This window comes from Antennarius striatus, chromosome 6 (assembly GCF_040054535.1).
Source record: "Antennarius striatus isolate MH-2024 chromosome 6, ASM4005453v1, whole genome shotgun sequence".
Lineage (NCBI taxonomy): Eukaryota > Metazoa > Chordata > Actinopteri > Lophiiformes > Antennariidae > Antennarius > Antennarius striatus.
In genome coordinates this window covers 11,337,378-11,342,960 of record NC_090781.1, presented here as the reverse complement: position 1 = coordinate 11,342,960, position 5,583 = coordinate 11,337,378, and positions in this window count along the sequence as shown.

The window sequence follows — 5,583 nt, the reverse complement described above, 5'->3', positions numbered from 1 at the left end:
GTTTTTAACCTGTGATGTGTAAATCTGTTGATCTGATGATTATCCCACCACACCTAATCCTACCAATGCAAAAATAAAACTTTGCAAACTAGAGTTTATTTTCAGAGCTGCTATGTTTAGTGGGATTCAAGAATTGGCTCACCATAACTTCCATTTCCTCAGGTTTTGCTCAGATGTCCAACAGATTGCTCTGCAATCTTTACTTTCATATTGTATTAAAGCAGAACATCAGTCATGCTGTACCTGCCTGTTTTTCTTGTGATAACATCTCTTTTCTGCTGAGCACTTCATTTGTTGCCAGTAGTGTGCTGAATTACATCAGTTTTTAAATGGAGAGCTCAGACACATTAGACTTTTATTTTGCCAGTTAGGCATGGAATCACCTTCCCTTCTCCTCACTGCTGATGCTATTAATTTAACCCTTAATCTGCCTCCTCTAAAGGTTGAAATAGACCTTTTGTAACACCACTGATCAGCTATTGCTGGTATTGAAGGTCATCAGTGATGCTTTTACCCCCTTTCCCGTCAAGATGACAACAGTAAAGAGCCCCCGGAGACAGTTTAATCTATCAGGAGTGACACCTTAAATCTCTGATGAACACAGCAGCACTGAGAATATAAGATTTTCTACCAGGGCCAGTCGAGCGGCTTCCCATAGTCTTCAGGGCTAGGGAATTATTTTGCACCCATGTTTACGTCTGTCACCCCACTAGCTGCTATTTGAAGAGGAAACAATGAATGATTAAGCCTCAGCTCGTGAAGACACTCAATATTAAAATTCTCACTTTAATTTCAAATGATGACAGTTCTAAGTGGGCAAAAATAGATTGTCATGCTTTATTAGTTGATAAATGGACTGACTAATTGGGCAGAATTACATGTTACTCAGGAACACTTTACACTCTTATTGATGTTATTAGTCATACATGAGCCTGACTAAAGGGAATTTATATTTGTTTGAAAATAGTAAATATACCATCATATAATATTACTATATAAAGCTTTAATTCTACATAGCCATACCGATGTATTTCTGCAGTGACAGATCCATGCTTTAGCCAACAACTCAAGTTCAGTTTTTCTATTTCACTGATGCATTTATGGGTTTACATTTTCTGTCTCTCGTAAAACAAACATAATATTCTGATTGCAGTCAACTGTCAGATTTAGTAACAAGTGCAATAAAATTTCATTCATGTTTGGCTTACACATCTTTAATTCTCTCTGTTTTGCATAAACTGCATTTAAGGTTTAAAACTACTGGTTTAATATGAAACCCATCATCAGTGGGATATTAGGATGTTAAGACAAACGGCTCTTACACACCGTGATGGTGTATTATTCTTCAACATTAGGCTAATGTCATCATTTAACCCAGCAGAAATGGGTAACCGGTAGGGATAATGTGTTTTTAATGAGCTTTACTATCAATATATGTGCTTGTGATGAAGTGAAGATCCTGAACAGTGTCCACTGTGGTAAAATGCAGGAAAGCTGCAGAGAAAACTCACAAGCCACTGCAACACACACACACACACACACACACACACACACACACACACTGCAATTACAGGCAGCCGCCGAATTCAACTTGAGTCCTTACTCATCCTCTGCAGACCAATGTTAGCGTTCTGAGATTAGCTTCAGCTTGTAAAGGTTTCTGGAGAATTATCTGAAATTAGAGGTCGACTACATATCTGACCACAAAGCATGTCATTAGGATAGGCTCCAGCAACACCTGTGACCTGCAATACGATTACAGTCGTATCATCTACAACAGGGGTGTCAAAGTCATGTTCACCAAGGGCCACATCAGCGTAATGGCTGTCCTCAAAGGGCCAGATGTAACGTATGAATGTACAGTAACCCAATGTAATGTAGCATAAATGTAAAATAAATGTAACTACTTAATGTTAACTGAATTTATTACTTATTCAAGTTACAAACATTACAGTTTGCAGGGAAAAAAATGTTACTCTGTTATAACATAAATCCTTTGCACAGAAAAAAATGTCATGTCAAACTATCCAGGAGAATAAAGACAAATAACATCAAACACAACTTTGTTCAAAATGGTTTTGTCAAATTTAAAATGGGCTGAATTACTGCATTGTGGGAAATGTAGTTTTGGTCAAAGCATACTTTTGACCTGACCTTTAGTTTTTCCGGGCCACATAAAATGATGTGGTGGGCCACATTTGGCCCCCGGGTCTTGAGTTTGACACGTGATCTACAAGATGATGAATTAATGTATTTTGCCAGGTACTAGTTTAAGCTCCACCCCTTTTTAAGTTTATTTTTCAAAATATGACTAAAAGTACAGGTTAGCTATAAAGATAATGGTTTACACACTCATCACAAGCACGTACCATTTAACGTTAAAACACTTAACAAATACGGATGTTCTAATTAAGTTAGGGATTGGTTCAGTTTAAAGGAGCCATTATTGTGACATGTTGCGTCCGCCATGGTTTTACCCATCCTGCTTTCACTTTATTGCCGGGGCTCCTCCTTTGCACCCATTGAGACTAAACATAGGGAAATCCCACAACCTTGACATCATGGAGACAAATGGGTAGGAGGAGGCCCCCTGGGGTGCTCCTGTAACAAATGGGAGTAAGCAGTCAGTGTGTTTACGATTTATAGATCTTTCCAGGGCTGGTGGTATGTTTGTTAATGTGTATGAGAAGAGACAGGTGCAGGAGTTTGTGCAACCAAGTGTAGACCAGGGACCATATGGACATTAACCAAGATTTGTGTTCTTTTGTTCTGACTGGCCTCTGAGAGCTGAGCTGGTGCAGAGGGTTTGTGTGTCCAACAGGCCGTGTGCTCTGTCTTCAGGACTTACGCCAACAGTTGGGAACTTAGGCAAGTGAGGAGCAGGTTGTCGCAATCAGAAGTAATTATCCAATGCTCGTGAAGAACAGTACAAATTGAACGTTGATCCTGTGTCCACTTGAATTAGTTTTGTGCATAAGTTCTTCTTTTCAAGCACTAGATCAGGGGTGTCAAACTCATTCTGATCAAGGGTCACATCAGCATAATGGCTGTCTTCAAAGGGCCAGATTTAACATAAATCTAAATGTAACTCAATGTAAAATAAAATGTATGTAGCTACTCCTTAATGTTAAATAATGCTGAATTTATTCCTTATCGCAAGTTACAAACTATTACATGTTGTAATTTGTTTATTTCTGTGTTATAACATAAATCATTTTAATTTGTCAGGTTATCAAACCCACATAAAAGTGAATAAAGAAAAATAACATCAAACACAAATCAAGACATTAACTTTGTTCAAAACGGTTTTGTCAAAGTTAAATTGGGCTGATTTGCTGCATTGTGGGAGTTTTTGGTCAAAGCCCACTTTTGACCTATTTATATTTAGACATTGACCTTTTATTCTCTCACGGGCCACATAAAATGATGTGGCGGGCCACATTTGGCCCCCGGGCCTTGAGTTTGACATATGTGCACTAGACAATAAGTCCAAGTGTTGGGTTTATGCTGTAAATTTCTCTTGTCGTCAGGCTTAGAAGTCCTGAAAAACACGACTTTGATTTGCATCCAGTTTTTCTTTTCATTTTCTGTCTCGGTCGCACCTATCCTTTCCAATTACCAGACGTGAATCACTTTTTTCAGTTCTAATGATACATGTGGTGGCAATCTTGGGTGTAAAGATCACACAACCCAGTTTTCTGTAGGTGCACCAAGTGGACGAGGTGTAATGGTATTGTCGGGCCTGGATTGAGGCTGTTTTGATCTGTAGGCGGAACACTCCCCAGCTGCCTGCTGCAGCAAACCTGTTACTACTGGCTCTCAAATTACCACTTCCAAACTTTTATTTTTTACAAGTTTAATTAGTAACTTGACATGAGTGACCTTCACCTTGACAGAGCAAGAGCAGAGCTCATTCATTTACCAAGATAATCATTTGAATATAGTTTTCATCAGATGTTGCTAACATAAAGAAAAATGGTTGTCTGTTCAAGTACAAAGACTTTATGGGGATTTGTCTTTCTGTTGTCAAGGACAAATGTGTTTCTTCATTTGCTCTTCTGTTACCTGGAGACGGGACTATTCCGGATTAATCAGATCACTTATAGCATTTTAAAAAATGCTAATAAATACATGAAATTACGTGCTAGTGCATCTTTTAAAATGTTCATACAATACATTAGGCTGGGATGATATTGAACTCACCTGAAACCGACTTTACAACAGAGTTAAACTTATGAAACAATGTTTGTGCATCACCAACATGACGGCTTCTTACATTCGACCGAGTTATGTTTGATATGCTGTCTTCACGACAATGTCTAAATCAGACTGCAGCACATAAAAACACATTATCACATCATTATAATTTACTATGCTGCCATTAAGTCGTAAGATCACTGTGATCTCATTATCATGAGAGGTTTGCTTTTGCTACAGGAAAACACAGAGGGGAATACAGCACAATCACATTTAGTCTTCTTTTAATTCCTTCGTGAAACGATACATTTGGATATTTTCCAGTTTCTTCCTTGGCACTAATGCATGTCAGCAGTGTGCAGGCACCTCAAGTTGTTGGGGATGCTTCATGGATATAAATTCATGCATTTGAAATTCATGAAAGTGGGTTTGTTGTCACAAACAACCATCTGGTACCAGCTGAAAATTCCAGATCCTCCAGGAGCACAGTGGGAACCTGGATCTCGCTTATAGGATCTCTTGTTGCAAGAAATTTGTGTTCATGATTACCCAGTCCTGAATATGTAATTGAGGTCTTTTTTATTCATAATTACAAGACATCGCCTTGTAATCACAAGTTAGGGACTCATAATTCACAGATGTCTTATGTTGACCTTTAATACAGCGTATTGGCTAGAACTGTGTGTTCCATCACTGTGATATTTTTTAAGGAATAGAATTATCACCACGGGGGAATTTTTGAAAAATGCTTGTAGACTTTTTTTCTTTTTCATTTTTTTCACATACTCATTATACTGACGAGAGGAAAAAAGAAACATCAAAGGTTCGACATGCCACTAAAATTACCATTCCTAGTGTGGTTTCCAATATCAAAATAACCTTGAAGTTTCATGCTGCTCTTTTGTAAACCTCACAAAGGACCTGACACCCCATACTTTGAGATTTGCTGGTCTTCATTCCGTATGTACAGGTGTGGATGACCTTGTCTCGGCTGCCTTTAATTGGATGACCCAATGGTTTCAATAAGCGCTGCTCATCAGTGAATATTGAGGAGCCGAATCATCTCTGAGTTCATAGAGGTGTCAAAATAAGCAGTGATTAGAGAGGGAGAGGAGTGAGATTGTCAGACCCCATCACCTCACTGAACAAACCAGATCTGTATGTCCGCTTCCCTCTCTCTTCCATTCCCGTCTCCCTGAAGGAACTGAGCGATCATCGTAAGCAGCCGTTTATTATGATGCGCATAATGTACATGCTGTGGTTGTTCATTCCATTCACCCTCTCCTTTCCCCTGCTACATCATTGTGCAGTTATTCTCCGTCTCCACATAGAGACGTTTCCAATCATTGTGTCACGTGGGACTGAGACGGGAGTTTTAGTTGAGTA